A 9,415-nucleotide genomic window follows, 5' to 3' on the forward strand; every position below is an offset into this window, starting at 1 on the left:
AAATGTATTGAAAGACTTAGTATCTAAAAAATGAATAGAAAAAAAGTTTAAAAAATACATTTGTAAATAGAAAAATATATTTAAAAAAATCGTAGAAATAAAGAAAAAAATGTTTTTTATAAAAGACTTTAGTATCTGAAAAATAAATAGAAAAAAGATATTCAAAAATTACCCGAAAGGTTTAAGTTACCGAGGAGAAGTTGCAGTGTTCAAAACAGCAAGTGTGCTCAGTCAACTTACTCTTTGTAATTAAGTTACGGTCTTATTTTTAATAGCGTCATTTTGACGGAAACTGTGGATTTTGTGCTGTCGCTCAGGTCAACTAAAAACCGCTCGGTGTAACGCAAAAGTGTTTAACTTTTTCCTTTTTAAATTGTAGACGGGGCTGATCTCGAAGTGTGCATTCACGCTGCCTGCGTCTGCTGTCAGACGGGGCGTCGAAACCGCACCTCTTTGCATTCATTTTGAACGGGAGGGGGTAGTGCGTTTAGGCTGCAGGTGGCAGACGAAAAACGCAGCGGGCCTGCGGCGAAAAGTTGAGACGGATTCAACTCTTAGAAAAATACAGCCCTGTGTCGCGCTGCGGTGGCCAATCATGTAACAGAGATCAGACTTGTGGGTGTGTTTTGAGGCGGTGTGAGAGTCCCGTACAGGAAACAGGAAACATCACTGCCTCTATCTTTCTATCTAAGTTTTAAAACACCAAAAACAAACTCTGAACTGGCCGGGAGTTTGGGGAACAGCTGACTGTTTCCTCAGTCCCTCCGTCTCTTTTCATCATATAAACGATCTGACAGAAAACAGTAACTGTGAAATATAAAGTCTAGTTGTGCTACATCGGGGGGGTTAAAGGACACTGTGTGTGTGTGTGTGTGTGTGTGTGTGTGTTATGATTACTACATGTTTCATGTTTTCTCTCTCTTCTCTTTCCTCTTTAGCTGCATGAGGAAAACGTCCCGAGGAGCGTCCAGAACGCAGCGACGTCGGCGCTCCAAGTCGCCCATCCTGCACCCTCCCAAGTTCACCTACTGCAGCGCCGCCGCCGCCGGCTCGCCACTGTCTCCTCCAAGCGGCTGCCTGAAGCACCAGCGCCTGGCCGTGCCCGAGGGGGCGGAGCCTCGTCCCGCCTGCGATGTTGCTAACCCCACCCAGAAAGAGCTCTCTCCTTCGGCCGCTCCCGGCCACATCTCCCCGCTGGTCTTTGGCTCCCGCAGCGAATACGAGACACACGTCGGAGCCGCGGTTTCCCGCGCCCGCCCTAAAGAAGACCCCGGCGCGACATCATCCCCCAGGAAGGACGGAGGAATCTCCGGAGAGTCGAGCGAGGAGAGCGGTTCGGAAAAAAGTGCCTGCGAGGAAGCAGAAGTGCCGCAGACATCCCGCCCCGCGGACGCCGATGCTGCTGACTTCCGCGCTTTGTCGGAGCTCCACAGCCGCCGCGGCAGCGCCACAGAAATCCCCCGCCCCCCTGCTCCTGCGCGTGGCAGAACAGCTCGGATCCCTGGAGGAGGAACGCCGGCAGGCGGCGGCCGAATCTCCGTCTCAGTGCCGGTGTCGGTCGCAACATCATCCGGGCTGGAGCGGCGTGGAGGTGTACTCCTTCACGGGGCTCCGCAACGCCACGTTAGAGTGCGAGGGGAGCCTGGCGAGCGGCGGCGGAGACGCCAGAACTCTCAGCGCCAACGGCAACGCTTCGTTGTCGCCGTCATCGTCAGGTCCCCGCGCTCGTGTTCGGAGCAGGCGCGCGCCTACGTGGACGACATCACGATAGAGGACCTTTCTGGCTACATGGAGTATTATCTCTACATCCCCAAGAAGATGTCACACATGGCCGAGATGATGTACACTTAAGAGGGAGACGAAACGAAAGAGAAGATAATTATAATATCAGAGTAAATGAATATAAAGGTAAAGAGGTTTTCGGTTGTTGAGGGAAAAGAAGGAATGTCAGTAGAGTTTAGGAGAACGGATCAGACGTGAGAGTTGTGATTTAAATTAAATATACAACGTTAACTGATGTTTAAACCCAGGATGAAATGTTTCGTTGTCCCCTGTCCCCTCTCCTTTTCATTTCATTAAAATGATTCCCATTTATTTCTCATTCGTTTGGACTTTTGCCTTTGTTTGTGCTCCGTTGTTTAAATGCCAGCCGAAGGGGCTTTGGCTCTCGGTGCAGACGGAGACGATAGCAGGAATGATGAAACTTGTAACGCCGAGTGTTTGTGGTGTCGTGAGCTGTGAGCGTCACCTGTCTGCATTCACTTTCTCTCAATAAAGAAGAAACTGGTTTTTGTTGGGAAATGCATCTTTGTCTCTTCAGTCAAAGGACAAATAATGAACAACAGCGTCTATTCACTTCACACACAGGACAATGTGTCAACAGAAAAACATTCAGTATAAAACAAACATTCAAAAAGTGTCTAAAAAGTGCCAAAAGCTCAAAGATCTTCAGTTTCCTGTCCCAGAGGAGGAGAAGAAACTAGAACATATTCACATTAACACGCTGACATCAGAGAAGTTTGACTTTATTTTCATAAAAAAAATGGCTCAAATCGATTATTAAAATAGTTGGAGACTAATTTAGTAGTTAAGAACTAATAGATTCATCTTTGCAGCTGCTGTTCCAACATGAAATGAATTTGGCTCAGTGTGACTGTCATGCTGTAATTCTCTGTAATGCTCTACCTTTGTGTGCTTTAAAAACAAAAAGTCCAACAGTATTAATAATACATATACATTAATATTAATACTTTTGTTTGACCCTAATACTTTGTTTTTGTCTGACAGTAAAGAAGGAAACAGCGCCATCCAGTGATGACGGAGGAAAAGATCACAAAAACACGGAGAAATAAATAAAAATAGACAGTTCAACAGTAAGAAATTAATAAAACAGAAGATATTTTTTAACTATTTTTTTTAATATTTATTTTCATTATTATGTAGAAAAAAATCAATATTTGAAGTAAAAAAGAAAGCAAACGTTTTGCCTTTTTTTTTAAATCTTTTTATTTATGTATTTTGTCTTGTTTTATTCCTTATTTATTATCTATTTTTTCCTAGTTTTTATTATTTTCATATATTTTTTAATTTTATAACTTTCTTATTTTTATTTTATTTTTTAAATATGAACGTCTTGTAGTTATTTGTATCGTCTTTATTCCTTATTATTTATCTATTTTATCTTATTTTTGTTAAACATGAGTCTTTTTTATTGTTTTTATTATTTTTCATATATTTTATTAATATTTTTTATTTTTAAACTTATTTTTTATTTTTAAATATGCAAGTTTTTTCTTCATTATTTTCTTTTAAAAATTTTTTTTTAAATATTTTTCTATTTAATGTTTAGACACGAAGTCTTTTTAATTAAAAAAAATCTTCATTTTACTGTTTAGTATTTATTTGTTTCTTTTATTTATTTTTTAGATACGAAAGTCTGACAGATGCTCAGTTGAATCCTCTTTTTAAACTGCAATAGTTTCAATTTATTTTACCGTATTATGTTATATTATAACAATACACTAATATATGTATTATTCTGTATACAATTTAAATATAAAACAAGTTCTTATTTTATATTCATCTGTATCAGAGCTCGGATGTGCCCAAATCAGACGGCGCCAACTGGACGTTGTTCCCGGAATGTTCTGCCTTCGACCAATCACAGCAAAATGCGTGGAAGACCACGGAACGAGTTACACCTCTGGACCAATAAGACGCCGACATAGTGTGACGTAGCACCGGAACACCTGTGCAATCAGGAACGCTGCTCACTTTACCGGCGTCTGTAGCGATTCATGAGTACGAATGAGTTGTTTTTCTTCCAGCAGCGGTTAGATAAGAAAATATAAACGTGGTTCGAGTATTCGTGCCCGAAAATGTTGTGTTTAAGCGGGTTGTCGGTGCTCTCTCGCGCTCTCTCCTCGTGCCCGGTCCCGCTGATGCCCTGAAAGACGGAGAGTGTGAGGTAGGTTTTGTGTGCTAGCTTCAGGTAGCTATAGCTGCTACACAAAATCAGCTAAATGGCAACTTTAGGTTATCACAGGGAGCAGAAATCTCCTTTTACAGAGTCTGGGGTTTATATGAAGTGTAGAAACGGTAGTAATGACTGGGAAAGGGTTTTTAAGGTGGCGGTGTAACGTATTTGTGTGATGCTCACAGATTTCGGACAGAACAACATCCAAAGCTACCTGTGTGCTGCTTACAAAAACAGTCTTTTGGACATAAAATCCTGAGACTGGGTAGACGTTCAGCCCTTGAATCCAGGATCATAAACATGTATTTTATTTCTAATCAACCATGATCTATAGTGTGAGCCTAACTATGAGCCTATAGTGTGATGTGCCATTTCTGCATAATGTCTTTTAACTTTGTAAAGGACGTTATTATTCTCCTGTATTATAGGCGTAGTGGGGGGCACTAACCTTTGGCTGGTGGATGAAAAAGTTATTTTGAACCCTACCCTGTAAACAATGATCAGAACTGGGCTTTTTCCAAAGTTCTGCAATAAATGTCATATCTCCTGCATCCCGCCCCAAAATCTAAACCTGTGTTCCATTCAACAGCAGGACAGCTCACGACGATTAGCATTTTTGACATTCACTTTGCATCCTTCCTGATATGCAGCCTTTCACGCGGGGAGGTGTAGGAGGAAACCAGCTGAGCCCAGAGAGGCCGTCAGGGGTTAATGTGTCAGAGCGAAAGTGGGAGGTGGGGCGTATTTGGGGGTCCAGCGATGGCAGGTTTAACCTAATCTGTAGCAAAGGAGGGTGCTACTCCACTGTCTCCACTGTGTGCCCTTTACACATGCGCCGCGCACACACACACACACTTTGCATTGTTTCTATTATATAGATGGTACTCTGTTCCACGCCCTCTGACAGTATAAACCACAGTGTGAGTCTATTTTGTGGAGCTGTCGAGGCAAACAGAGCTGTGAAACTCTGGGGATTTGATTATGTAGTGTCAACGGTGCGTTGAAAAGACCAGGCTGTCTCAAGAACCACTCGTACATACATCGCTACGAAAGTAACACACTGTTATTTGTAGGTATTCTAGTAGGCCTATTTATTGCTGTCAGCAGCACGTTGATCTGATATAAAATGTCCGACAGAAATTTACAGGGAGTTCATAATTTCTGTATTTCAGTATTTTTTATCGAGCGTTTTGCACAGAGAAAACTCAGATGGACAGATAGTCTAGCTAGCTGTCTGGATTTACCCTGCAGAGATCTAGGAGGAGCAGTAACCATAGTCCGCACAATCCACCAGAGGTTAGAACGCCAACACAAAGACAGAGGAAGGGACGGACATTCCGCTGAAAAGAGGACATCTGGCGGAATTTCACTCCGCACCGGAGCAATCCTAGAAATTAAACTTACCAGGGTTCAACATTAAAGGAACCTGCCGATTATGTGGGACTTTGTCTTATTCCCCGTATCCCCAGAGTTAGATAAGTCCATACATACACTTCTCTCTCGTGCGTGTCGTAACTCTGTCTGACGCCCCACGCTAGCCTAGCTAGCACAGATCCGGGAGGTAACCGGCTCCATCTAGCTACTGCTCCCCAATGAGTGACAAATAAACGCCAACATGTTCTATTTATATGTGTGATTTGTAGAGTCACCGCGTGTACAAATAACAAGGTCACATGACACACAGCCATCTTCTAACCGTATATAACTGGGAACTATATTCTCAGAAAGGCAAAGCACATGCTACGATGAGAAGGGTATGTAAGGACTTATCTAACTGGGGATACGGTGAATAAGCAAAGTCCCAATAAGCGGCGTGGTCCTTAACGGTTGCCGGATGGCAGGCTTGTTTTGCTCACCAACATTGCAAAAAACTAAGTTTACCATTATCGCAAAATTGGTGTGGATTAAATCCCAAGTGTATCACACATACGATATATCGATTGTTTGGACAACAATACATATTTTTCTGTATCACAAGTCTGCCTATCATTAATGCCCATTTAACACAATCAGTAACACTTATATCAACTCACAAAGCAACTCAAATATTTGTTTTAGTATAAATATAAGGTGGTCATTTCAATAAAGGCGCAACTTAAAGATGAGTGTGTATCGATATTTTAGATTTTGCATCCTTCCTGCCTCCCCTTCCTACTATTCCTACTTCCTTCATCCTCCTTACTTCCTTCTCCTTCCTTCCCTCCTTCCATTACTTCGCTCTTTCCTACCTCCTCCCCTCCTTCTCCTTACTCTGTACTGCCTCTTTCCTACCCTTCCTCCCTTCCTTCTCTCCTCCCTCTTCCAGCTTCCTGGTAATCCCTCTCTCCGGCCTGCATCGATTATATTAGATTGTTGATGATTGATCGATATATCAGTTAGAAAGAAGTACAAACCAACACTCATAGCAGAAATCACACAATATTTGAGTCATAACTTGTTTATCGTCACTACGTGGACTCCTGTGAGGATAAAATCTCACTACCTCTGGTTGCCTCTTGAAAGTTGTTTTTAATACGCATTTCCTTTCTGTTTCAGTGTGTATTCCTTCCTGGGGAAGTTTTACCAATCGCTACAAGGACAACAACGTAAAGTTCAACGCCGCAGACATCGAGAACGCCATCATAAAGAGCTGCAAAGAGGCTAAAGGCAAGACAACGCTTGTGAGTAAACCACAGATAAAATAAATGTGTACTGTCGTGGTTACTTAGCTGTCACACACTGAAGTAAGTCGACACCAAGGCCGACCGAGGTTCATGGTGCTGTTCCCATTGTCGACATTGATCCGGTAAATTTGGTTTCACACTGTTAACGGAGGCCCACATGTGCCAAACAACGCCCACAGCAGTGTATTTTCATGTTAAGGTTACCTGAGTTGCTGCATTCTGGCTGCTGTCTGTCGATTCTTCATGCACAACTCGTTATTCTTTGTCAGCAGTGTTCATGACAGATGTGGTACAGCGGTGATGTGTGTATACGTATAAAACAGGGTCCAAATCAAAGACACACCACCAGACTAACTGGCATTGTCATTGAACATGTAGCTGGACTTGATGTCTCTTTGTGACTGAAAGTTTGCTGCAACATCACTTTTTCGTCTCACCAGTTCCATTTTCCACTCCTCACAGCCTACTGCACTGAAGCGCTCCAACCTACGTAAACACCTCCCCGTAAGCAACAGCGCCGTCATTACGTCGAACCAGCGTAGCGCAAGCGTAGGGTGCGGTCAGTGAAAAACAATTCTAACGGTTCGGCGAAACCCACCCCGTCAAAAAGCCCAATATCAGCGAATCTGCATTCGTGCATCCCGACGACCTGAGATGTATATATTTAGCATACAAAAATCCGGGAGTCATGTTGAATGAGCCTGAGAGATTCTTACAGGGTTAAACTCTAAAACCGTCACGTTGATTTCCGTTCTCCCCATTCTCGCTTGTCTAGTGTACTACAGCGGGGCAACGCGCGTGCAGCATCAGCCACAAGATTATCAACGAGGTGTCCAAGCCTCTGAGCTACCACGCCCCGTGGAGAAGATCTGACGAGTACACTCAAGACAGAAGACAGTCAGATCGGTGTGCGGAATAGCTGTGTAAGAAGGACAAAGATTTCTACCTTTTGATATAAAAACACTTTCTAGAGTTCTCATCTCGGTGCCATAGTTTTCCATCTTTCAGCGTGTGTCTGTGTGTCTCTGTCAAATTTGTACAGACCTAGTTACATCCCTCGCACTCATACTTGACTTAAGGTTATACTGTATATATGTATGGTGATAATTTTGTGTGTCCGCGTAGACAACTCGCTGGACCTGACTCACAGTGGACTGCAGAAGCGTAAAGGGAAGGACCTGAAGAAGAGATCTGGAGGAGTGGGGCGAGTCTGCAAAGGCGGCGCCGAAAAGTCCGACTTCATCCGCAAAATCACGAGCTAATGCCCAAGTTTGCTCCGCAGCCGCCAGTGCTACGGACAGATCTGTAACGGGAACGACGCACAACGCAACACACGCACACCACACACACACACCTTTGGACTTGCGCCAAGACGGCTATCCGCTCGCCAACTATGACCTGGGTTTCCATGACGTCCTGTCGAAGAGAAAAGGCTCACCGATTTTTTCGAGTTAGGTCTTAAAACAATGTTGACTACGAACATCAAAAGAAACAGAGTCGCTGCAACTCCTCGCGTCAAAAAACAGAAGAGTTCTCTTCTAATGTAAGCCACAAAGTAACAGATTGAGACAAAAAAGAGTTTATCTGAGTTAACAGCCAATAGGAGAGCACATTTTGCAGAGGACTTTGTTTGTCCCCAGAATGAACAGAACAACAGTGTACAGCCACTGGAAAACGGTTTCCATGTGACACGGGAGCGTTGTATTACAGGGTCACTGCTGTTTTGTTTTTCTCCACCCTATTTTCCTATGTTTTTGTGTTTAAGTGACTGATGGAACACCAATCTTTGACAAGCTTGTATTTACCTTCACAAAAGTGCTCGTTTTATACCGCTGACAGGCTCAGATTATATTCTAAGTGTCTGACAACATTATGGAAAGGATTTCTAAGGAGGTCGATCTTTCTGTTAAGAGTAAGATCCTTTTTTAAACCTAAAAACATCCGTGAAATCGCGTTCGCTAAACCCACCAGACTCCATGTAATAAACAGTAATTTTAGCATCGTAAAATACACTTCGTTCAAAGTGGACAGAAACAAAATAAAACCATGACAAGACGTTTTGGGTCGTCTTTTCCACTTTTCCAACCATCACAACTCTAGGTTTGGTTGAAATAAACACATAGTTTACAGATTTACATGTGAAAATACTTAGGCTCTATACACGCTTTTTTAAATGAGTCTGGTGGTTTGGCGCTAGCGACTTCAGAGCTGTTTCTGGTTAAACAGAAGGTCTCAAGAGGTTTTAAAGGTCTGTCTCTGTCGGTTACAGCAGACCAACGTCAAACATTGTTGTTCCCATCAGTCACTTAGACAGACAAACATACAGGTTGAACGGTCGTTACTCTTTAAGATACATTCCTTTAAAGTTCATGTAAACAAAAGCCCATGACCGCTTTCCCCTTTTTAACCTCTAATTTAGTCTTTTTCAGTTAACAAGTCACCCATATTCCAACACAGAGTCAAACACATTGTGCCAATATTAAAAAAAATGAACGTAACTACTTTTGTTTTCTTATTTCTTTATATTATACAGCACCATGTGGCCTGGCCAGTAATCCACAAGAAGTTCAACTTTATTTTATGGGAATGGCTGTGAATATTCAACACTCACAACAAGAAGCAGCAAATGTCTTCTCCTAGGAAATGCAGGTGCTAATTAGGGCTGCACGATATGAGGAAAATGTGCAATAACGGTGTGGAATATCACGACAAATAATCCGATATTAAAGTGTTCTCAGTTCTGCTGCTTTCAGTCGTCTGCTTAAGTACAACAAAC

The 9,415-nt window shown here is 42.7% G+C and overlaps 2 pseudogenes; both read left to right on the forward strand.

Moving 5' to 3' along the window:
• LOC118495210 overlaps positions 1 to 1,961 on the forward strand; it is a 3,596-nt pseudogene extending 1,635 nt beyond the window's left edge.
• The window catches only part of LOC118492959, a 32,783-nt pseudogene extending 24,882 nt beyond the window's left edge, over positions 1 to 7,901 (forward strand).
• The last annotated feature ends 1,514 nt before the right edge of the window (positions 7,902 to 9,415 follow it).

This window comes from Sander lucioperca, chromosome 6 (assembly GCF_008315115.2).
Source record: "Sander lucioperca isolate FBNREF2018 chromosome 6, SLUC_FBN_1.2, whole genome shotgun sequence".
In the NCBI taxonomy this organism is placed as follows: domain Eukaryota; kingdom Metazoa; phylum Chordata; class Actinopteri; order Perciformes; family Percidae; genus Sander; species Sander lucioperca.